The following is a 25,993-nucleotide window of genomic DNA, read 5'->3' as shown; positions in this document are numbered from 1 at the left end:
CAGCAGGAAGTTTTCAGGACTTTGATTTCCCGGTGTGTTACTGAGTTTTGAACTTCTCCAGCAGCTGTTTAAGCAACAGTGTCAAAGTACTGTGCTAAATACTAGGGATAGTACTGAAAGCTGCTGAGAATGTGGATACACATTCAACAATAGTTTTAGCATCTTAATGCATTTAATAATAGGGTTCTTTTTTACTTCAGTACTGCAGTGTAGCTCTTAATGATGAGTTACACAGGTAACGTAATTTCAGCATGCAGTGCTATTACTGTATGGTTGTTTCTTTATTCTCACTGTTACACTTGGTTCATTCCCCCTGTAAGATCACAAGGTGTGGATCAAATGAAAGTTACACCATCTGTTTTGCAGATATTGTTAGCCTTTTATTTGTAATCCATTGTCTTGTGGGTCCTAGTTATTGATAACTGAGTTATCAATATATTAATTGTCTTTGGTTCTTACATATCTAGTTAGTAGTCCTTTTAGTTACATTAAGTGTTAAATTCTGAGTTTGGTATCCATTAAGTGTTGCTTATGCTGGTTTATAAATGGTGTTTTCCTCCAAATCCTTGTAAACAAATAAAAGTTATAGAAATAGCTCTTAATGTTTCTGCAGTAACTTTGAAGTCTATGCAATGTAGAGAGATGAAATCCCTGTCAAGATGAGAGAAAACTTAAATGCCTCTTAAGCTTCCTCTGACCTTCATTTCACCCAATTCCATCACAGTCATGGATAGATAACAAAGAGAGATGATGACTGGCAGTTGATTTTTATATATAAGAAACTGTAGAAATCAAAAATGTTAGAATGTAGCCATACTAAGTTGGTTTCTATATATTTAGTGCTCTTATAGCTATTAAGGAAGACAGTGATTAAAAATTAACCCAGTAATTCATGTATGATTGCTTTTATGTCTGTTGTGACTGCAGTTTTGAAATACTTCTCTTTTTGAAGAAAAGCAAGCAAAAATTTCTCAGACAGAATCTGAATAATGAGTGACTTGTTTGGCATATATTGCCACTGAGCTGGGATAAGCAAAGGGAAAAAAAGGCTTCTGTAGATTTCCTGGAAGATTATTTTAAGCTTCATAATTTTACTGGATGTATGTGTGTTGAAATATCATAATGTGTTTTTGTACCATATGAAAGATTCCATATTTTTCTGAGGAAGTCTGTCTGTGGACTATAAACAGTGTTTTAATTTGTACTTCCAGATTGAGCCTGACAGAAGTGGAATGCTTTTCTTTCCCTTTAGGATTTTGTGAGGGTTCATGCTGTAATGCCTGCCATATAGGAAGGAATGTAAGGGGAAGGAGAGCAACTTAGGATGTTTCATGATTATTGTGTGTGTGTCAACTTGTGCATTATTAATAGTAATTCTCTCTTGATGTCACTTTCAGTAGAGGATTCTCAGACTATAAGCATCTCTGAAATCTGTCAAAAAGGATTTTATAGTAATAATTAGTTTATATTTAGCATTATGGTTTATGTTCTAAGCTGTTCAGTGAAGAATCGTGACCTGATCTGAATTTGAAATGTCTCCTGAACATCTTGGTTAATTTGCTTTTGAAATCCTTCAGTCTGAAATTGTTAATGTTCCTTACCTGTATGTACGCATATGAGAATATATAAAGCTTTTTTTTTTAATAAAACAACCCGAAACCAACCTACTGGTGGAAGAATGAGCAATTGCTGCTTTTACAGTCTCATTTCTTGCAGTCTTACAAAATAAGACCAAGTGAAAATAAAATAAAAGGAACCATGAGTTAATGACTACGTACTTTAAGTACTTGTTAAATAATTTACTGTAGCAACCAAATGAATTCAAGGTATAAATGTACCTCTTTAATCTGCTGAATGAGGTTATTATGTTAAGAATGGATCAGCATATTGCACTGCCAAGTGTTTCTGTAGTAGGCCTAATATCCCAAATTGGGTGAAATGTCGAATTGCTCATAAATGTTCAGGGATTGGTGTAGGATGTGTGTGTACCTCCATGTTATTTTTTTTTCTTTCCAAGTGTATGAGATTCCTTCCAATTCTGTAATTGCTTGTGAAAAGGAGGAGTTGCTGAGCCTGTATTTGATTGGAGAGAGAGGAGGGAGGGTAGAAGGTGTGAAAGAAATGTTCATGATGCTGGTTTTGGTTTTCTTCTTCATTTCTGGTGGGGAAAAGGATTTTAGTTTTTGAAATACTGTCACGCATGCAGTGTGTCAGTCAAGTATATGCAGTTGCTGGCAATACAGCCTCTTCCTATTTATGGGATAGTAGCTAAAATGCCTTGTGAATTGGTGCCCTGCTTTGCTGGCTGCTTTATAACAAAGAGCGGAAAAGATAATGTTGAAGGATTTGGTGTCTGATGTCCATACAACTTCTGAAGCGATTTTAAGACAGAGATGCTTTAAAGCAGGCAAAATCCTAAATGTTTTTAGTGGTTTATGGAAAAACAGAGCAGCAAAGCAGGATTAGTAATCTCTATGTTCTTGTGGAGTTGTACCCTGCTAATAATGAAGTGCATCATCAGGAATAGCACTGTGCTGGCAGTTGCTGGAGCCTCTTCAGGAGGTCTCACCAGCTGCCCTTGGGGTGTGTAGGTCTGTAGTGCTGCTTAAGTGTTGGATGTGGGGAAGAAACTGAGCAGTCTTGTTAGTTCACTGGAATTTAACATGGAAATGGAAGATAATGATTTGCATCAAGATACCTTCAGCTTCTAGAGCACTGTGATCTGTGGAAGGGGAGAAAGAAATACTAGCATGTTATAGCAGATAGGTGTAGTTATCTTCACTTCCTGCATTTGTCTGACTATCAGAATCCAATGTGGAATCTTTATTATGTATGTTTACTGTCAAAATTCTTAAAATATTTAGAACAGTTTTTTTAAATTCTTGTGAAATTATTGAATAAAAATATTTTCTCTGAAAAAGTTCTCCAAAGAATTTTGTAAAGGACATTGAACTTGTATGAGGTGTTCATACATATTTTTCAAATAGAGGCTTGTCTTGATACTTAAAGGATTTAAGCAAGCCATGTAATCCTCCCTCTTAATACTTTTTATCTGGGGAGATGTTTAAGGAAAGCTGTCCAGGGTTTTAATTTTTAAAATTTTATTTTAAAAAGTTTCCTCCTATTCCAACCTCTGAACATGATAGACTAAATCATTCTTAATGTTTCAGAAACATGTGCATTTTATGGCTATCTAAAATGTTCTAGTTCTTTTTATATTCCAAGAACAACAATAAAGAACAAAAAAGCACCCAAGCCCTGGGATGTCTTTTTGTTAAATAATGAAGTTTACATAATATGTTAGCCAGAAGATAAGTCTGATCAATATAAGAGCCATGCAATACTGAAATCCCAGACATCCATCCTTCTAGTTTGGCTGTAAAATCCTATGATTTTGTGGATTTACAGGTACTCTTTAAAAATACATTCTTGAAGTTGCTGTCAGGTTGCTCTGGATTACATCTGTAGCCTTTGTGAATGCAGACAAATCTTCTCATGCTTTTGTTACTGTGATCACTAGAGTCATACATATTGTATTAATCAAATGATATTGCCGTGTAGCTATGCTCAACTTGGCAGCTTGGCAGCGTGAGGTCTGTGCTCACAATTGGTCAAGTATAAGTTTTGGCTGTCTGTAGCAGATGGTAATATGTATGATATGTAGAATTTCTGTAAATTATATGCTAGAAGTTCTTAAACAATGCATTTTCTACTAAAAACTTCAATTTTCTTGGATACCATTCTTAAAAATGTAATTATAATATGAGAAATCATATTAAGTGAAACAAATATTTTCTTTAGTATTTTATATCCTAAATTATATACTCTAACTCAAGGTATGCATTTAAAATTATGTTATTAAAATGGTTTCTTCCATTGCAGAATTGTACAAGCATATGGGTAACCTTTATTTAAAATGTTTTTTCTCATCTGTTTCATGTTTTTCACCACTGATTTATGTTGTCTGCTTCTGATGAAGAGGCAAGATTTAGAAACAAAGCCATTTCAGAAATCATTAGATTGCTGGAAAGATTTGCATTTTGTTTCAGAAATAAAAGTAGCTAACATTGGTAGTCTCATCTTCCTAATGTGACCACAAGAAAAATGTACCAAAAATAATTGCTGGGAAAAGTGGGCTTTTTTCTTCATGAAAGATGATCCAGCCATGTCTGAATACTATTTAATTATAATGTCTGTCAGTGAATGTGACTAGTTTCTGTGAGATTGTTCTTAAGTGGTGAACAAGGGTTGTTTTTAATCTCAAACTGGTAAGAAATGGTTTGAAATACTGTGTTTGAAGAGATGTGCAATTTTTTCTGGTGAAGCAAGCAATTTTTTCTCTAGGTATTGATGTGGTGGATTTTATGAAGATGGCCCAGATAGGAAACATGAAAATTAGAACTTTCTGCTTCTGGCTGTTTTGAAACTTAAAACTGAATAGAAAGTGTGTTTGAAACATGGCGATGAGCACCTAAGTGTCAGTGTGGCTGCTGTTGACTTGTCAGAGTGATTTTCTTGAAGGATGATCAAGTTAATTCACCTAACTGAGCAACTGATGATAACAGTAATAGAAGAGAGGGATGCTGAAGAGAAGGCTCAACATGAACCTGAGAAGGCTCAGTATATAAGGCTCTTTCACCTCACCCTATGGGGTGAAGAACTTGGAAATATTGGATTGAGGTTTGCCTTTTGGACCACTTTGGTTTTGAATTCCAAACCTTTACCTGCTAGAAACTTTTGAGTCTAGAAATGTATTTCTGTCCTATTATACCTTCAGTATAATTTCTTGGGAGGAGGTAGAAGAGTTATTCTCTTAATGGTTCATGGTAGGAGGCCCATTGCCATAAGGAAAAGTGGCTAGTGGAGAAGCATTTGGCCAGCTGGAGCGGGTTTTGTGGAGTCTGGCTGGTATGACTGAGTGTTGTGGGGATGCCATATGTCCTTGAAAAGTGACTGTTTTAATCAATGCTTAACTGTTGGGGCCAAGACCATCCAGATTTATATGCAATAGAAGCAATTGTTTGATGTTAATTGTAGGTTTCCTAGGTTAGTATGTTTTATGTGTGTACAAAGTGCATTTCAAGATTTTGTAGTGTGTTTTCTTTGCTTGGAATGAACTGTTTGTATTTTACCTTCATTTTATTGCTCTGCTTACATGCTGAATGACAGGCTTCAGAACTTTGTTCTGCTTCTTTCCTAATAATGTTGGCAAAATGCAACACTCGCCAAGCTTGGTTATGCTGCATGAACTAATGCATTCTGTTTCTAAGTTGGGAATAATGTCTTAGAGTTCTTCTGCTTCAGGTTTGTGTCCTGTGCTTTTTCCATTTGTCCAGTTTGGTTCAGCATCTGCTGTTTGCTTGAGAACTCCTGATGAATGGTAAATACTTGGGTTCAGGAAAGTGAGGCTTCTGTTGGTGGGTCTGAAGAATAGAAGCAATAAAAGGGTATAAGGAAAAGAATTGTATGAGCGATTTAACTGAAGTTGGTGTGCTGCTATTTCCTCATCAGATTGTGAGAAGACCTCCATTTGTATTATTTTCTCTTCTTTGTATTCTCAGAAAGTCATTCTTACTGAACCAGAAGGCTTTTGTGTTGTCCTTGTAGGTTTGCTTGCTCCAAACATTTGGTGTCTATAGGAAGTGGAGCCAATGTCAGGATCACTGGCTTTCCTTTTCTCTTACATCACTGATATATTCTCCAAGTACAATGGAGAATTGTACCCTGGTCATTTTTGCCTTCCTGAGGATTTTTCACTCTCACCCACTATTACTGTGGTGAATTAATATGTTGAAGAGTTCAAATCTCTTGCTAAATGTGCCAGAATGGTCACTTGGTTTTGCTGTGGACAGGTGAAAAGCACAGAATGTCCATCTTATAAATTAAGATGGGACTTTAACTTGGTTCTTTGAAACAAAAAGCTGCTGTTGCTGAGGCCCACAACTTCTCAAAATTGAGTTGTGGTGTTGTATTTTTCTTAAATGACAAAAGATAATCTACAGGGATTAGAAGGAATTCAAAATGAAACAACCAAGTAATACCTAAACCAAGAAGTAAATCTCTAAAGCTGAATGATAAACCTACATCAGACTTCTGATTGAGACATTGACTCATAAGGAGCCTTAAAGCTATGACAGCATAGTCACTTCCTTGTGCTTTAAATTATAAATGAGGGCTAGCTTAGAACATGAGCTAGACTGTATGTGCCCTCAAACAGTTTGGGAACAAGAGACCATGGGTAGAATTTCCTGGGCTAATATTAAGAAAGATTTTGTCTGTGGAGCTCATTGGCCTAAGATTCTGTGGAGACCTACAGGAAAAAAAAAGTTTAGAGGTTGTTGCACCTTAAAAGTAGGGGAAAGGGTAGCAACTACTCTATCCTGTCAAAGCATAAACCAGAAATTGTGTAAGTAGAAGCAAGATATTTGTGGTGTCATTAAGAACAAAACCACTTATTCACAATTATTTTTTGGGAAGCTGTTCTTATGCTTGAAAAATGTAACGGTCAGCACAGCAATGGCTCAAAATAGCATTTTGGATGTTATAGCACTGGCATTAGAGCCTCATTGGCAAACATCCAAGAGGCCTGTAAAAGAAGAAAATGCCTTAAATGTTAAAGTTTCAAAAGCTTCTGCTTAAATTTAATTTAAATTTTCATTTATATTTAAATTTAAATTTTCTAATATTTTCCAATTATATACCTATTTAGTCAAATATTTGAGAGTGAGCTTAAAATCCTGTGAAAACACACTAGATGGCAAGAATTCTTATTTGCAGCACAAAATAATTGTACTGATTATAGGAGTGCATGTAGGTAGGTAGCTGCAAAGAAGTACTCAAACTTTTTGTGTACAGAATCAAGTGGTCACTGTACCAGTGAGATAAAAAGAAATAATTTCAGTATCTGTATTTTTCTGTTCTCCCTGCTTGTGTATATTTTTCAAATTCTTAGTTGCATGCCAGGTTACTGTGTAGGCCTTTCTAGGTCAGTTCTTCTTTCTAAACATACCAGTAGGTTTAGTGGTTACCTGATGCAATTGAGGTGTGTTTGTGCTTTGGCAGGACACTGCTGGTGCCAGAGGGAGGGGTGGCCTTTAGCAGCCTCCTTCTCTGCTTTTCCTCACTCTTGGCAGTTACATCCTGCCTCAGGGTAGGAAAGATGCCTCCTGTTAGAGTAGGCATCTTTCTAAACCCCTCTTAGAGTATCTGTGGATAACTCATAGGTGTTGCTAATGAATAAATAGGCAAATGGCAAGCATTTAATATTACCAGGTTCTCAATTTTACTGCTGCGTAAAGCAGGACTTGGAATAAAGGGTGGTAAATGCTTCGTATGCTTCCATGTGTAATTGTATTGGGTAAATGCTGTTACCAAAGTTGCTGTGAACTGTCTTCACAGTAAAAAAAAACGAGCAAAAAACCAACCAACCAGCCAAAAAAAAAAGCAACTCCCCAAATACCAAAAAAAAAGATAAATGGACGTTTTAGGTTGATTAGTCTCTTTGTGGTCATGTTTGTAACCAGGAGACCAGGAGTTACTGTTTTAAAATTAGTTACCAAGGCTCTGACATCTGGCATAAGTTTTAAAAGTATGCCCTCATCACAATGCTCCTTTTTCAGATGTTTAAAGTAATTATCATAGAGAAGGAATTTGACTTTATGCTGCTAATAAATGCTGGAGCACATTTTCCAGGACTTGAGTTGCTGGCATATCTGATTCTCTGCAGATCAGGAAGCACGTCAGAGATCACTAAACCCTAAAGGAGACGAGTAATCTACTTAGGCGTTTGGGGGTTTTTCTGACTTTATTTATAACTTCCAGTTTGAAATACGTTGAAAATAGCTTTCTTTTCATTGTGCTGTATTTTTGTTTTAATCCATCCAACAGCAGAGAGGGAAATTTGTATCTTGTCGAGTGTGTGGAAACAAGTGTGCTTAGACAAGATCTGAATGTGAGCCCCCAAAGGGTAGCATTGTGGGAAGGACTTGGGTCAAAATCTGGGTAAAGACAAGGCCCAGGTACTGGATCTGCCGTTTCTCTCTGGCTAAATATTAGTGTTGTGTTTGATGTACAGCACCTGTTCCAGACCTCTGCTTCAGAGGCTGGAGGAGTCTGCAAACTTTTCAGGAGTTATACTTAGTGTTTGGAGAGGATGTTTGATTAGGTTTTAAGGTGCAATGTGCTGTGGCTTGTATAGAAATAATGCATAATGTTGCAAGTCAACAGTAAAAAGAATAATAAATGTTGAAATGCAGGAAGGCTGTTGATCTTATTTGAAATATACAAGGTTTGGCAAAACTTGGGCATTTTTTGTAAAAATTAATTGCAGTTATGAAAGTCAATAAATAACCCTAGTTTGTATTTACTGTATAGAAAATGTTACTTCAAATATTGTTTGCTGCCACATGAAGTAGCATTGGAGAGAATTACTCTGAAAATACAAAATTCAAAACCCAGTGTAGTATACTCCAAGGCTTCGCATGGCATGTAGCTAATGTATGAGGCCAGTTAGCAAATGTGGGTTTCCTTAGTGTTAGTCTTGGCATGAATTTCTATTCTTCATCCATTTTTTTCTGTCTATAACCCATTTTATGTAGTAAGTTGCTCTATAGTATCTTTCCATAGCCTTAGAGAAACATCTTGAATATGAAATTAGGATATGCTAAATTACTTGTGCCTAAAATAAGGATTACCCAAGTGTTCTATTTATACTTTGACTATTACTCAGGAAATTTTTCTTCCTCATGCTGGGTAGTCATTTACATCACATTATTGTCTGGGTGATATTGTAATATGCTGTTTGCTGGGAACACTGAGGTGATGGATTACTTTTTCAGTAGGCTTTGAATATCTTAAACTTCTCTGAAAATAGGTGCAGAATTACGGGAGTGGAATAAAATACACATAAAAGAATAACAATTAAAATTCTTATTCCGTTAGTCCTTACCATGTGCCACATCTTGCTCATGTCTGCTGGAAGAGGCACAGACATATAAGCATTTTACATTCTTGGAAGAAAAACTGCTGAAGAAGGAGGAAGGTGGTGCAATTACATGTATATGCTACTTGTGTAGCTTTACTCTTAAGAAAATGTACCTGATCCTCTCTAATATAGCTTTGCTGATATGCTCTGTAAAGCATCCTAGGAGAAAGGGGTCTGAGGAAGTTGGGACTTTATTGATCTGTGATTTTTGGACTTGTTCTGTATCACAAAAGAGAAGCAATTTGTATATATGGCTGAGCAATAAATTGCCTCTGAAGATCAGGAGTAGAAGCTTGACTGCAGGGGAAGACTGTGCTCATGAAGGTGGTTAAGTACCCAACATACAGGATAAAGAAGGTGCGCTGATAATCAAGACTAAAAGGAGTATGTTCTTTAGTAAGAAATCTTCATGTGGGGCATGTTTATAAACCACTGGTGGGTGAGAAGGGGCAGGTAGGAAGATATAGCCAAGGCTGTAAGTATATCCTCTTCTTCCAGGTATTGCCCTCTAGCAGTAGGTGCTGTTTTAGCCCGTTATTTTAAGCCACTGTACTGAGTATGTTTAGGTATATGTAATTAGACTGGCTAGCATATTTCAGAAACACTTTCCATATTGTCATTGACTAGAGCATTGTGCTCAACTTACAAATGTTATTCTTGTCTTTTTGTCTTCCATATTTATGGTACTGTATGATATTTAAAGTGTGTCTGTAAGAAGTGTCTGTGTATGTGCTGCTTCCTGGATGCAACCAGATATGCTTGTGATGAATGGCTCAACAGCATAAGAAACTAAACTCTGAACTAGCCATGTGATTCTGTAGAACAGTGGCAATTGGGTTGGATAAGTTTATAAATCTAATTAGTCTAATAACTCGGTGCCAGAAATTTTAATAGGTGCCTTTTGCAAAACCTTCTATTATGCAATCAGTTTGGATTTCAGCGTAAGAGTTTGAAGTATGCAACGTTGGTTAATAGGCTTTGGAGATGGATGGAATTTTATTTTTGCTGGATGAGGACTTTAAGCTAAGGTGCTCTTGATACTCTTCTTTTTAATTACTTAGAATAAAGAATTGTATTGACTGTTTTGCCTTTGAAAAGAATTGTCACTGCTATTTGTGCTTTGGAAACATTCATGCTTTTGTAATTATGGGTTGAGACTAATGGAAGAAAGTTATGAAAGGGATTGCTGAGTTTCTAGTATTGCCAAGTTTGGATAGTTAGGTTTGGTTAATTGATGTGGATTAAATAGTTTTAAAAACTGTGTACCAAGATGGTACTGAAGTTCTTCTAGCTAAAAAAAGAAATGTAAGCAGAGTAAGGCTGAACACAGAAAAAAAATAAGCCAGAGCAGCTCAGTGCATAATTTATGCTATGTAAATTGCTTTGAAATTAATGACCCCTGATGTCATTGTCCTTAAAAAAATGCAAAAGGGAATAGAAAAGCTTGCATATTATGTAGATCTTGACTGTAAAGCTTGTTAGTCATTCTAGTATATCTCTTACTTGAAAAAAAATAGAAATTGCTAAAGTCCAGAAGCTTAAGGAGTTATCAGATGGAGTAGAATAGATGTAGAAATTCAGTGAGTGTGTTTATCAATAAATGTACTATTTGTTGGAATATGAGGCGGAAAAGCAAATACTTTGACATTATTTGAAATTCATATGGAATATGCGACCAGTTGTAAGTGCTGTGTGACCTGATTCAGGTATTTGTTGTAATGCTGATTTTCTGTTCTGGTTTGGATGACCCCTCATGTAAATTTAAGGTTTTCAGATGTTGCACAAATGAACCTTACATTGCATCTCAGCATCAAAACAAACTGTTAAATTATTTTTTTTTACTAATAGTTTTTTTCTTTTAAAGGTTAATGTAATCAGTTCAGATAATTAGCTATGTAATAAAAAGCTTACTGAGTAATTAATAAAATCCCATTAAACCTCAGGTTTAATGCATGGAAGTCCAACAGAAGGGAGATGAACAAATACTTTCCTTAACTTTTTAATTGATACTTAATAATTCTTGCAGTCCTAGATAGATCTAGGAAAAGCATTCCTAAGATATTTGTATGTGATTAGTTATTTCTGTGCTGTATCTAGGCAGAATGAATTTCAAAGCCTTTGACAAATGCCTATTATTTCTAGATATTTGGAGCCCATTTTTCCCTGGAGGAAGAGTGATGTATCTAGGGAAGAATTTTCTATTGGAATTTACTCATAGCTGTCTAAAAATTGAGTATTTGTATTACAACTGCTTATCAGTGTTTTGGGGTTTTTTGTCAGAATGGCTCTCTGAGGAACATTAGCAAGACAGAGGGAAATGTGAATTGCCATGGTTTTGACACAGAGTTGATTATATTAGTTCTTTGAACTTCATCTATCTCTTGTAACAATGAAACTCAAAAATAGGAATCTAGATACATTCCTTGAAGATTTTAATTTCTCATAACTTTGACATTTGAATAGTTTTTGAAGCTATTTATATATTTAAGATTTTTATTAATATAACTTCAGTTGAAAACATGTATGTATTTCAAGAGATTTTTTCAAGTCACTGAGATTGCACATTGTGTTATATCTCTCCTACTGTGTTTGCAGTATAATGTGTTCTTTATCATTAACGTGGCCATTAGTTTATGAAAACTAGAAGAGATGTCTTTGCTTAAAAAAAGTCTTTGATGTTTAAAACCTTATTTTATAATACTTAATAAAGAAGTGTAATATGGAATGCCCATGACAATTTCAGTCTTTGGTCCAGTTTAAATAAATCACTGTTTTTAGTGGGTCCCAAGTAACTGTCAGTATTCGCTTGACAACTAGGGAAGAGCAGTTTTGTCTCCTTAATTCTTCTTTTGTATTTAATATAACTCAACACTTAAATGCCCCAATAACAAACTAACTCAACCAACCAAAAAAGTCCCTCCTGCCAATATTCATGTTCCAGAGTGGTTATGTTACTTGCTTTCTTGCTCTTTTGGTTCATTTTGTAGTCTTGCCATGTACTCTTTTCAAACCTGTGTGTCCCAAAGCATCCTGATGAAAATCTCTTGAAGTCAATCAAAATAGTGTCCCTGAACATTGCTTGCTGTCTTTGCACTTTTTGGAACTTGCTCTTTGAAGCTTCTGTGTCTGTTCACACTTTGTTTTTTCATGCCTTTTGGTGTTTCCTAGGTCTTGCAGATAGATAGAAAAAAATTCACACATTTCCTGTAGCTGTCTCTTTGCTCTTCAGTTTCAAAACAAGTAGTTATAAATAAAAAATACAGTTATTGGACTGTTTCAGTTGGAAAAGAATTTAACATCTTTACTAAATATTTACACTCTTGAAATTAAGACTTTAAGATGGCAAGCTCTTTATGTGATACCCTAATTCTGGTGTAGAGAAGTTTTTAGTGACAAATCAGTTATAGACAGTTCCTGACAGTGGAGGCATGGTATATGGCCTGGAAGAAATTGCTGACAAATAGAGAAAGGCTTCCCCTAAATTGGGAAATATCAAATTGTGACACATGTGTAAACAAGAAAGTTTACCAATTTGATAATCAGGTGTCAAAATGATATGTTAAATATAGTTACCTTGTGGGCTGGTGGCACATTGTACATCACTGAATGTTTGATAGTTCCTGTAAAGAAAAAGCCTGTTTTCACAATAAGTAGAACACAGGACTCTAAAATGAAGCTTCTCTTTCTTACAAAGAGAAGTACCATTGTTACTCACTCTAAAAAAATGGGCAGGAAGAGAGGAAGGTGGTCTGTTAGTTGCTAGCCCCATTTGTTTCTGCATCTCAAAAGTGTATTCTTTTGTAGCTTCTTACTGCTTTCTGCTACCTGGCCCTGCCATGAGCAGTGGTGTTTGGACTAAGTGATCTCCAGAGGTCCCTTCCAGACTCACCTAGTTGGTGATCCTGTGGGAAATTCAGTACACTTCCATAAATTTTTAAATTTTTATTTTAAACTATTTGTTACAAAGCAAGGAGATGAGATACTTGTTTGATAATTTTTTTTATTTTATTTTTAGAGAAATGAACATAGAAATTGGGACCAATGATTGTAAAACCAGAGCTGAAGGTGGTGCTTCACTAAAACAAATGTTCTTCCTCAATCACAGAACTGAAACCAGAAACCCTAAGTATCTTAGGATGATGTATGGACAGCAAGCCAGAGTTTTATTAATCCTCTTAAGCTTGCATTTAAGTATTGGTTCTCTAGAACACCTTTAACTTGCTCCTGATGCACACTTGTATTTTATTTAGATTTTTTTCCCTAGCAATGTTTTTCATAAAACTTTATATAGATACTGCTGTAAATTCCAGTGGCTGCCTGGTTTCAAAGAGATTTCTTCCTTCCTAATGTCCCTTTACCTTTCTCTGGTTACTGTCTCTACCTTTGCCTTTCTCCTCGACCTGTTGGTTTGTTTTATTGAAAGGCTTCAGATGGGATGTTTTGGGAAGATGAAAGGAAAGATGATGTGGTCAATTCACCATAGTATTTTGTCTCTCTTAAGCCCATAGTTGTGGTGCTGTTTATTATCCATATTTGGTTTATTTGAATACATTATACAATTGTAAATTTAACTTAAAAGTAGTGAGTTTTAGGAAGTGTTAAAATTTGTGTTTTATATAACACAAATCATAAAAATAAGTATTTGCCATCAGTATATAACACTATGTGTGTTATGATGGGGAACATACATTTTTAATGAATTTAATTTACTACACTAGTTTGAGAGAGCGAACGTCTAACTTTCTTTGAAGTTTCTGGAAGGACCATGAAAAAACTTAAAACTTACTGTTCCTTCTGCAGTCTATAACTAGTGCTTGCCTGTTTTATCCTTTGTTTAGTTATAGCCGTATCATGTCCCCTTTTCTGGCTCCTGCAGTCTTGGAATCTACAGTGCTATTGGCAAAGCTGCTATGAGCTCAAACTTTTGGGACTGAAGGATTTTAAATTTTGTTATGCATATTTTGGGGGGATACCTAAGGAATGACTGTCTTGGTTTTGTTCCTGTGTTTGAATTCCTTTTCACTGGTGTTTGTAGAAGGGAACAGAAACTTGAAGTAAAGAATTGCAAAGTTTGACAGAGCGTAGCAGAGAATTTGCTGCTGTCTGTCAGCAGTTCCACTTTTTGTGGTGCACTGTTAACCCGTTCTGGACAGCTGACAACCTGTGCAGGTCCTGTAGTCCTTCCAGAGGAAGCAGCAACTGGATAGGCAGGATTGGCACACAAGGGGAGAGACATCCATTGTACTTGTTGTATGCATCTCTAAGTCTCAAGGGTTCACTAGGCCTAGGTTCACTATACCGTTTCTGGATATTCTAGAACTGGAAAGTTTCTGTTCATCACTTTCTCATTTTGTGTCTTCTGATCTGGTAGAGAATGTGGTATAAATGCATGATGGGAGTGAAAATAACACGCTCAGACTATCATTAGCCAGTAATTCAGAACTTGTTAGGTCTTTGTGTGGGTTTACTTTGGCCAGTGAGCAGACCAGAGTGAGTGTGTTGGAGCCAAGGAAATGGAATATGCTTTTGAACCATTGTTCAGGTTTATTCCAACTATTCTTTTTCCTATTTGCTGATTGTTAAATGGCTTTGGTAGGTAACTTGAGGGAAAAAAAAGGTGGAGGAATTGGCACCTGCATGTATCTCTTCAAACATCCTGTTGTGAGCCTGTTGATTACCTTTTCATGAACTTCTGTGAAACTTTTTCAAAAAGCTTGGATGTTGAAAATTAAAATAAACAGGAGAGGGAGGTATCTGGAAGTCTGTCTTCCCTTTCCCAGGTTCTGTATTTTGGGGACCAATAATTTCATCATGACAATGGTAGTTTTACAAATGCTGAATGTGTTTTCCCATGGTGTGTTTTTAAGATTCATTTGTGTTATGGCTGACAAACTGCTAGTGTTGCAAACGTTATCCTGAGTGTGTCTTGGTGAAAAGGAAGGCAAGTCTAAGGATCAAGTCAGCATGAGAAACAAACCAATGATTCTAGCTTCCTAATTGAGTTAAATTACCTGACAAATCAGACTTTAAAATGGTTTCCGAGGTTGTAAGCTATCTGAAAATTGTAGGAAGGCACTTCTTTAGATACACAGCATAGAAACTGGGGAAGGCTCAGCAAAACTGACTAAATGATTCTTTTGCCTTTCTGCTACAGTCTTAGATTGACAATTCCCAAATTCTTTTTTTCAATTAGCCTTTTAGGTGAGCGTTTTTTAATGCTGAGAGGGACATGTTGTTTCTGAGAGGGTATGACACTACCTTTCATAAATGTTTCATAAGTGTGGTTTTGCTTCTTTGGAAATACTTTGAACTTTGGTTTGTGTTAGGTGAAACAAGAATGTGGTCACGTGTAGTTCTATTGTACTTTTGACTTAACTATTGCATTCCTTTTTTTTTTTACAGGTTTGTTTTTCTAATAAAACTGCTTGAGTTATAATTTATTCTCAATTTCATGCTGTCTCTTGGATGATACTTATTCTAGCACAGAATAGTCTCACTTAATATTTTTCTAAAATACGCTTGTACTAGTGGTCTCAAAAGAAGGATGCTCCTGAAACTGGGACAAGGATTCTTCACTCAAAGCCATTTGCAATTGGAGAAGACATTCAAAACATTTGTCCCTGATTTGGTTGGTGCAGGAATAGATTTCTAAAATGTTGGGTACATAAAAACTGGGAACTTCATGTTCTTCTCTCCCAATATGAGCAATTAAAACAAGTGTGGGAAAGAACAATTATATCCATTGCAAAATATTCTTGACAGGGCCTAATTTCTTCAAGTACTTGATTGCCAGCTCTGGTAAGTGCTAATGTGTTCATTGATCATCCAAAAAATTGTGTGTAGAAATTTAGAATTAAAAATGCATTAAAATTATAAGCTGTAAATTCAACTGATCAGGCTCTTTGAACTACAACACAAATAGCTGTGTGCTGATTGGAGATTTTCAAGACTGAAAGCTGTCTTCCTGAGAATCCCTCTGCTTTGCTTGTTTAAACCTTGATACAGTCTGATTTTTCAAGTGTCCACTCTAAATTCTTGGGCCTCTATTAGAAAAGTTTTGGTTGCAGGGTACATGTGATGCTTTTAAATTTTTTTGCACAGTGATGCAGATGTTTTTACACTATCCTTCATTCAGCCTAAAGTAGTAACATGGAAGTAATAACAAAAAATGTTTTGGCAGCTTTGTGTTACTTAGAAGGATAGATTTTAATGTTAGCTCTCTTGTCAAGCATAGCAGCCACTTCTATGAATAAATATTCTTACCAGCAGATACTGTTGTGTGATATTAGAATGGTTCTTAAATATTTGGCAAATAAGATGGCAACTTGCATTGGAACAGTGTTTAAAAACCAGATAAAAACCATATAGACTTGCATCAGATCATGAAAGAAGCTGAATTGTACTTAAAAATAGCATGGCTGATGCAGTAGTCAGGCTAATGTTGAAGCCTAAGTATTATACCCATAACACTGACTCTAGTCCTGCCAGTGGCTTCGTAAATGAATAAAGTTAATGCTTCAGGAGCATTGAATTCAGTGGAGTTCAATCCAGTCAGTGGCTCTGCTACAGGGTTAATGTAGGATGTAGGAACCCGCCTTGAAAGATTTTATTTTCAAGTATGTTTGCCCCCCTGGGTATTTTTGTTTAATGTTTGAGAAAGAAACAAAAAGATCCATGAGTACTGGAGTTTTAAAAAAACTGTGTGCATGACTTTCAGGGGTTTCTGTCAAAAGTCTTGTTGACTGTGGCACTGCAGTTACCCTTTTTCTTATTGCCATGCTGCTCTTCACTTTGCCCCCAGTATTTCAGTTTTCTCATATCTCTTTCCCATGTTCCCTGTTGTAGTTTCCCTTTTGTTTTGTCTATTTTGACTTGCTGACTGTCTGAAAAGAAACCCTGGCTGGGCTGCTGCTGCTCTCCCCACTTGGGGTGTACTACCTGGATAGCTGCTGGTTGTCCATCAGAATGAGTAATGGTGGGGATGCCTCTTTATGTTCCTCACCTTGTACTTGCAGAGGCAAAAACAGGGCCATGCTCATCTACTTCATTGGTCCATTCTTCTGTTCTTTGAGGTGAGACACTGGATATAAAATTAACAGTGGCTTCAAAAGTGGTTTTGTGGGAGATGTGCAGTAGAAATACTTGTTTTCTTCTGTTATTTTGGGTTTGTTTGCTTTTGAAGACCCAGTAAGAATTGTGCAGTAGGCAGTAATCTTGTTGAGTATGAGAGGTTTATGTTTGCAAACTATTTAAATGTAATAACTAGAAAATTTGCAAGTCCATGGAGTTACAAACCCTGTGTGTGAACTAAATAAATTTCTATTAACTTTGTCAATTTCTGAACAAAATTAATGGTTCTAATCAAACATGGAGATGAGTTAGTTGTTACACTAGCTATGAGCCCCCTTTTCCTGTAACTTGTATGTTTCTGTGTTTAATGCTAACTCCAGTTCTGAGCAGATTGTTAAGCTGGTTTGGATTTGGCTTCCTCATAGTAACTCTGGTTCCTCCCCTTTGAATTGTGTACTTTGCCTGGGCCATGGGGAGATGGATTACTTATGTCCTTGTCCATAGTATCATGCTTTTACATCAGCCTAGCTTTGGTTTTGCTACATATTCATGCTGCAAATGAATGTGTAGTGGTGGTTTGAGTCTGCCTTATGATAATTGGAGAACAGAGTAATCAGATGATATTGGCTTTTCTGATTGCAAGCTGCTGCACAGGCATAATTTTTTTTGCATTATTATTTAGGACACTGTTTCAGAATAACTGTTTGCTTGTATGTAATTGATGAAGAGGAGAAAAGGAAGATGTGTTAATGCATACTGGGGAAAAAAGATGGATTGGTAGTGTGTAAGAAGAATGTTAATGCTCACATTTTATCTCTTAACCTTCCCTTTAAAATACTTGAGCTTTGTCAATAGTGTCTTTTACCACTGTTACCTAAATTGCAGTTAGATTCATAGAACTGCAGAATGGTTTGTGTTGCAAGGACCTTAAAGACATTATAGTTCCAATGCCTGTCATATATTTGCATACATTTTTTTTTAGTCTGTACTCAGTATTGTCTTGCTGCAGTTAAAGAACTATAGATATAGTAGAGTTCAAAAATCTGTGCTATCCAGTTAATGATTCATTTCCTTAAAGGCCAAGGTTATCATGGTGAAATTATTAGCTCTTTGAGAATAGTCTGCCACATGCAGGTGATCAAGTGATTCCACTGGAGTTGTGGAATTATACCCTTCCCCATGTCCTCCCCTGCCCCAGTGCTCTATGTCCCAGCTTTGGAGATGGGTAGCATCTTCCAAGTAACTTTTTTAATGCAGATGTCTTTTAAATTTTTTAAATGTCTTTTATTGCACATTATTGTAATGAACTGCAGTAAGTATGAAAGCAAATCATTACCTGATTGTGCTTGTGAGCAACTTGGTGTTAGGCAGAAGCATTTTATTTAATGTAACAACTCTTTTGAGGAAACACTGACCTTTACTTATGTTTGATACAGATATCAGAGATCAGGCAACTAATTTCATGCTAAAAGAGTCATGTCAAGAATACCTCCATTGTATGTTATTGTCAGACTCGCTTAAAAATAAACTCTGAGTGTTGTAGATATTCATCATAACAGAAATGTTAGGTAATGATTCAAAGGTAGTGTTGTTTTCAAGAGGGTTCCTAAGTTTTCCTACCGTAATGATTCTGTGATACCATCTTGCATGTTTGCCTTGAGTGCGTGGGAAGCTCTTTTCTATCTGCCCTGGATTGTGGTTATTTTTATCAATGAAATCTTGACTCAAATGCAGGAAAGAGGGTCCTGTGAGATTCAGTGTATGGTTAAACACTCTCCAGCCCAGATCAGTCAGTGGGGTAAGTTGCTATTTTGGTACGGTTATTTGATGTCTGACTTTTTCCCTGTTCTGAATAATTTTTGTGAAGACAGTATGCCTAGCCTAGAAATCAGTGGTTTTGTATGTATTCTTTTATGTATAACTTGATACTGTTTTTTTTTCTTGTATACAAGCTAAACCAAGTGCTAATATTTCAACAGATACAGAATGACAGTCAAACACTACACACTGGTATGCCTGTGAAGAGGCACTGCCAAAGTTAATTGTGTCTAGTGCAAAAGCTTGGAGTTCTGGCTGATCAAAGCAGGTAGGTGTGAAGGTGCTTGCATGGAGAGAAGATAAGGGGACTCAATGCAAATAGTTTTACATAAGCAGAACAAAATTATACATTTCAAATGGCCTTTACCTCAGCTAACTGAAACATTCTTAAAACTTGCAATGGTCTTATTCCAAGCGGTTTGGAAAAAATGATGCAATTTTAATTTAATACTGAAATGTGGGTGAATTGAGGCACTAGTCCAATAAGGAAAGTTAAGTCAGCAAATCTTCAGAAAACATTTAATTAGCTAATTAAAGACAGCATATTTTGTATGGTGGTAGCAGTACAAGACAATTTAGAATGATTTTTTCATGTACTGTTAACACATACTAGGTAAAAATATAAAAATATAATTCTGATCTAAAGCATCACTGACTGCATATGAGACTTTTTAAACTTGTGTCTTGAACCTGAGAGTCAGACTGTATTACAGAGGTGTATTATGGTGTGCTTGCACATCATTTGCAAGTCATGACTAAATCAGTTCGTCTTCGTTGTCAACTGCTCATGTTAGACAATAATAAGCCTCTGTTGCATCACAGACCTATTAATGCTGAAGAACTAAGACAGCTGACAATAGCATTGACATCACTTTGTGCCTGAGCTGTAACAGTTACTAGAAAATTCAGTTTGGGCTGTAGAGTTCTTACTGCTTCTGAAAATGAAGAAGGGATCAAGCCCGTTGCTCTGAGTGCATTCTAGATTTATTAACTCTAAGAGTAAGGAAACCCTTTGTAGAAATCAGGACTTGATATGGAAAGTAACGCAAATGCTCAAATATGAAATACAACTTTTGAGTGCTTTCCAGAATAAAACTTGGTGAAACTGATGACTTAAAAAACCCGGGTAATTTGTTTAGCTTTTTATTTATCAGTGTGCCGATATTGCCTTTTCCTAACATTAATCTATTAAATATTTATATTGGAGTAAATATTGCATGAGAGGGGAATTTCTCTGCTGTGTTTGAATTCTCCAGAGATTGCAGACACCAGAGCGGGAAGTCATGAAGTGTCAAAACTTAGAGAAAAGCCTTGAGCTGTTCTCATCTGGAAATTCAGATAGGACCTCACCCTACCTCCAAAAGACCCACCAAAAAAACCAGAAAACCCACCCAAAGCCCCACAAAATCAAGCATCCAGTCTGATGTGGCTGTTGGAACAGCACTGAAATCACTCCTCTAACATTCCTTGTGCGTGGTATTTCAGCTTCCAGGTTCTACAGATAGCCAGTCTAGAAGACTCTGACCAGAGAAGTGTAGGAAATATATGAAGATTGAAAACTTAGTAAGAGAAATGATGCTTTAAAAAAATTGTGTAAGAAATTTGTTACCTAATTGTATGTATATAGAATCAAATTATTTTGATCAAGCTATGTATCAAGAGCTACAAAGGAAAATACAAAAACCACTGTTAACATTAAGAAACTACAAGTTTTATTTAATTTTTTCAAGGAAGTTCAAGGTATAAAGAAATGCTGTAACCTTTATTTCTCTAGTTGGCTTTCTTAAGCAGAAAAAAGCAAACAAATAGCCATCATATGATGTCTTAAAAAAAAGGGTTTTTTTAAAATATTGGCTCATGCACTCTGCCCAGAAGCATAGAATTTCCCTAAGACTGAAAGAAGGTCTGTTTTTATGACAGAAATGTATGTTAGTGCCAATAAAGTCTGTTAATCTGATTAAAATGTGGTTTAGTTAGGCCAAAAAAGGCTTGCTTTCAACTGTACTTGGCATAAAAGCTGACAAGAAATAAAAAGCATGTTAATGAGGACATTTAAAAATATTCTTGCAATATAAACAGTTTAAAAAAGAAAAATAATTATAATATTGTTTAGCAAATACCCATTTCTCTAATTGTATAAAATTGGTGCTTCTATTAATGGAATTGTTTTTAAAAGGTAGTATTTTCTATAATCAACCAATCATTCATTTTCATACCTCTAGTGTTTTCCTGTTGTTGTATATGTGCCAAGAAATATTGGCTGTGTTTCTCAAATGTGTGGTGTTGTGATAGCTATATATAATTTTGGAATTCTGTGTCATGCTGAGTTCAGAAAAGCCAGGGCTTTTTGCCTCTCCTAAACTAGAGTTTATGGAGGGTCTCTCGGGGATTGGTACCTCTGCCAGTCTTAGCTAGGTATTGTCTGATGCCTTGTCTGATAATCTCGACAATGCTATGACCCTCTGGGGTCTAGTAGGCCTTTAAAGAAGTTGAGCACAAAACATTTCTGGAGAGAGGCCAAATGCTTTTAAAACACCTCCTGGAATTTAGAAAGTCAAGATTGTTGCCATTCTGTTTGTTGGCATATTTATCTTTTAGTGACAGGTTGCATGATAATCTTAAAAATAACACTTAGACCAAGGTTTTTGCTGCCTTTTCTATCCATCTTGGGGCAAAATAACATTATATAATGTAGCTATTATAATATTCAATGACTTCTGCCCTTCTCTCCAATCAAGTCTCCTCCTCCTGTTTCCCCCCCCACAAATGCCCTAGACCAAAAAGTTTTGGAAAGCTACTATTTTTTTGTAGTTTCAGTAGCTTGGAATTTAAACAGCTTATATCACTCATTTTGATACTTAATACATGAGCCATGTTGGTGCTAGTTTCTGGGAAAATGATGTTTTACTAAAATTTGTTGTTCTTGTAATATTTATTTTGAATAACAGTTCAACTGGTTGCTGGTGTGTAGATCCCATGGTGGGTTTGCAGCCTGCACATACATCTAGAGATGTAATTAATGGCAGCAGGAGACAGCAACTATAAGAGCTGCAAATGCTCTGCAGGGGTAGTTGCACCTTAGATCTAAAATAATTGCATAATGCTTTAAAATTTCAGTTTGAGTGTTGAGAAGTATTAGATCTGACTGCAGGCAACTTGAATTGGGTATGGTAATTTGTCCTGTTTTCTATGTTCTTCTGCTTGGATCCTGCAGTTGTTGGAGCTGCAGTATTAGAAATATGAAAAGTATTGTTGCTTATATTCTATGCCATTAACCAAATGGAGATTCAATTTTTTGCTTATTTTGCAGATGGTATCCTGTACAGTTTACTCTTAATTGTTTAAACTTTCAATTTCTTGGCTATTGAGCTTCTGCTCACTGATGCAGAAAAATGGAGACCACTCCTCAGTGACTCGTGAATTGGCTGTGGAATGTGCCCTATAGAGAAGGAAGAAAGCAATAAAGGGAATTTTCCTCCAGGCATATTTATCAGCAGTCAGGGCATAATGGAAACACATGGCAGAGATTCCTCTCTTTGCCCAAAGAAGATGAGGGTATTGATTACAGGATTCATGACCATCTTCCATATGCTCACTAACAGAAGTGCTGGTGATTTCCTGGCTTCATCTCTATCTGCAGATCACCAGCGTGTTTTTCTTGTGTCATCACAGCCATAATTTCTTTCTGCTTCAGCCCAAAGGGTCCCATCAGAGGCTGCCCTTGAGGTAAATCAACAAACTGCAGTACAGTGACTGAGAAGAGCTGTTGGATATTCAGCTGCTTAAGCTGACTTAACATCCCATCCAGGTAGTACAAATCACTCCTGGTGATTGATATGAGGCAACAAAAGAACTTTTCCCAAAATTCCTGTGAGAGGGATTCAGGTACTTTGGATGGTCATTTCTAGACTTCTTTTTCATTCTTTAGAATTTTCATAAGGACAATGGGGTATTCATTAATATTTCTCATCTCAAAATGCAGAAAGATTTAGTTGTTTCAGCCTGAAATATATATCTCTGTGTAGGAATCAATCAGGCTAGGGTTTTTGATGGCTAGAACACAAAAACTACCAACCTCATTTATTCTTTACAGTTCAAGACAAGTCTGCTCAAGAGAAGAATTCTATATGAAAAGATAAAAATAAGAGTTTTTCCTTGGTTGTAAAAGGAAAGATACCATGATCTTAATGAAAGAGAATGACTTGATGTTAAATTCTTACCTAGCAGCTTGTTTCAGATTGATCTTCCAGAAACTGTTCAGCTGTTTCTGTGAGAACACCAATGGACAAAATCCTCAGAGTGCTTTTTATTTTCCCATTAAATTTCACTTTGGATCTTTGTGTCTTCTGCTCAAGAAGAGGCATGAATCAAATAAGACCAAGTACTCCTGTCTCCTACGCTCCTGAGGCTTCAGTAGGTTATGTCAGTGTATTGAAGGTGATCTGGAATTTTTTCCATTGAGTAGGGTATTTTGTGTGAAGAACTATTTCTTACAGAGGTGCTAGACAGATTCCTGTTCGAAAGGACTCTGCAATAAGCTGGGTCATGCTGCTTTGTCTGGGCTGATCTGCTCTGATACCTTCTGTTGTTTTGAATATCTTGATACCTTCTGTTGCTGGAAAAGAATATTGACTTAGAAAGTCAGTAGTGCTTGTAAACTTCAATGCATCACCTGAAATGAAGCTTGTAGTGCTGTGTATGGCATCATAGTTTTGAATGATAACTAGTATTAGAGCAACTTGCAATGCCTTGAATCTCAGGAACTTATCAAATTATCTGGTTAAAAAGAACCTTCTCTTCACAAGGGAGTCTTTAAGAAGAACTAAGGCTTTCAACTGCTACTGTCCTTTTATAATGTTTTTCTTAGCCAGCAGATACAGAGCAGTAGACACTTGCATTGAACACATTCTTTTTATTATTTTATCTTCTTTTGTTTTCTTCTGTCTCCTTTACTGGAAGAGGAGAGTACAAACATCAGCCTGGAGACATCTCTTGGCCAAGGCATTTATATTTGTGTTCATCACTTTCTCTTTGAATAGGAAGAAACAAGAACATGCATGTGGGATGAAAAGACTGAGCCTCACTCTCTAATCTTTGAAAGTTGGTCTGAAATAATGAGACAATATTTTGTCCAGTTGAAAGGCATAGAAACATATCTTGATCTTGAGTTGCTGAAAAGTAATGAAATTACAATAAAAAAGAACCCTATTTTTGTGAACCACTCTTTCTATTTATACTAAAAACTCTTACCTTAGCTTGACATACTGTAACCATATTCAGGAACAAAGAAGCAGAGTATCCTTCTGCATGCCCAAGCAGTTTCTCTAGAAAGAAGTTGCTGATTTTTCTGTTTTAATTACTTTAAGTTATCAGGATTTGTCCTTGATGGCTTTATCTGTCACGAGTTCCTGTATGCTACTCTAACTGCAAAATTGCTGTAGTTTTAATGACAAAGCCTTCCCTCACCACCCAGTTTTCTTGTATTATTTTGAGCACAATGAACGAAAGAAAGCTTTTTTGAGCAGCAGAAAACTTGTAATTAAAGAACATGTGAGGTATCTAACCATATAAAGCTATTTTGTTTAGGTGTGTGCTCTAGAGGAGAGGATGAAGAAACACCACCAATTGCCCCAAAATTAATTAAGCAAAATTCTTCAAACATAATGAGTAATGTACCTCCTTGGTTAACTGTTGGATCATGCTCTACCTGATGTCTTAAGAGCAAAGAAGAGCCTGTCTGGTAAAGTGATGGTGCCTTGTGTGCCTCAGCACAATGACTGCCCCACATGCAGATGCCTGGCACTGCTGTTGTGCAGAAGGTACTGCAGTGGATAATAACCAGTAAATGCATATGTGAACAGCTATCCTTGTAGCTGTTGGAAGTCCAGTGACTTCTGGTTCTGTTTTGTTGTATGTGGGCTCCATGCTACTTATAAAATTTCACAGGAGTCTTAACCAGCTTTCAGGATTTGTGAAGAAGAAAATTTCAGCTCTCTTACACATTACTTTTGTTTATTGTTCGTAATTCACAGCTCCTAGGACATTTGGGTTTTCAGAAATAAAAAGAGGAGTATTTTAGAAATCCAGAAATATGATGCAGGAATATGAGTAGGTTCTTATCTTCCACAGCAATCATAATCTGCCTAGATGAGATCAAAGGTTGTCACAACAGCATTAAGCTACTATTAGTGTTCAATCAGTGTGATTTTGGAAATAAAGTAGAGTACTTGAGATTGGACTAAGACCTTTACAGAGGAGTTGGGAGAGGTGTTAGGAAGTCATTGGTGAGGGAAACATTCAGGTAAGTATGACCATTTCTTCTTAAAAGAGATTATGGGGAGATGTTCACTGCATTGCAATAGATGCCATTTTTAATTCACTTGAGAAAAAGTGAACAGAGGAGAGATTTGGATTATTTTTCCAAGAAATGAGCGCTTAAATTTCCCCCTCCCCCCCACCTGCATCTACTTGTAACAAACTGAGAGAACTTTCTGGACAAAACATCTTATGATTGATCTCATCTGTTGCTAGATGTCTTAATAGTCTTGAAAGTTCACAGTTCAACACTTTGGGGTTGGTTTTTTTTGGCATCAAAGCATGAAAAAACTGCATGTACTAGTACTCATCTCTTGTCATCCTCCCCTATTGCAGTGACTATGTGTATGTCTCTGTGTGGCAGAAAATGAGGGAATACAGATCATTATTCAAGAAGTTACCAACTAGCACTTTTCCTTCCCCTCCAGTCTTTCTGCCTCCCTACCCTGGAAGTATGGAGTCCCTGCCTCAGCCTACGGCTTCATTCTTTTTCCAGCTGCCCACAAAAGTAAAGAACCAGTGTGAGAGTTTGAAGAAAGAATCCGCTCAGAGGACTGAGTCTCAAGCAAAAGCTCCAGGTTGCAGACTCAGAAAGAAACTTCCTTTGGGGAAGGATCTGCTTCCAGGATTTGCTCGTCTCTTTTTCCTTGGGCAAACAGTTCTTGAAGCAAACGACAGGGTTGCAGGTAGGTAGGGCCCCTTTGAACTGCCATCCACTGAGGTGTGAAGGATGACTTTATGCTGTTTCTCTATGCATTTTTTTTTGTTGATGTTGTCTTCCACCTCTCTAAGCTGAAAGAGGGAAAG

General features: G+C 36.4%; 1 protein-coding gene across 3 annotated transcripts in view; it reads left to right on the top strand.

Moving 5' to 3' along the window:
• The window catches only part of TSC22D1 (TSC22 domain family member 1), an 89,433-nt gene that overhangs the window by 10,546 nt on the left and 52,894 nt on the right, over window positions 1-25,993 (top strand). The window contains exons 2-3 of one of the 3 annotated variants that reach the window (XR_004081695.1): window positions 19,033-19,139; window positions 25,683-25,872. The exons of 1 other annotated variant lie outside the window; for it this stretch is intronic. The gene's annotated coding sequence lies outside the window, so the exon portion shown is untranslated. Of the gene's footprint in view, window positions 1-19,032; window positions 19,140-25,614; window positions 25,873-25,993 lie in introns of all 3 variants that reach the window. One more of the 3 variants, XR_004081694.1, reaches the window with a different exon arrangement.

The sequence above is a fragment of the Geospiza fortis genome, unplaced genomic scaffold (assembly GCF_000277835.1).
Source record: "Geospiza fortis unplaced genomic scaffold, GeoFor_1.0 scaffold194, whole genome shotgun sequence".
NCBI lineage: Eukaryota > Metazoa > Chordata > Aves > Passeriformes > Thraupidae > Geospiza > Geospiza fortis.
The sequence above is the reverse complement of the archived record's forward strand: the minus strand, read 5'-3'. Positions and strand labels throughout refer to the sequence as shown.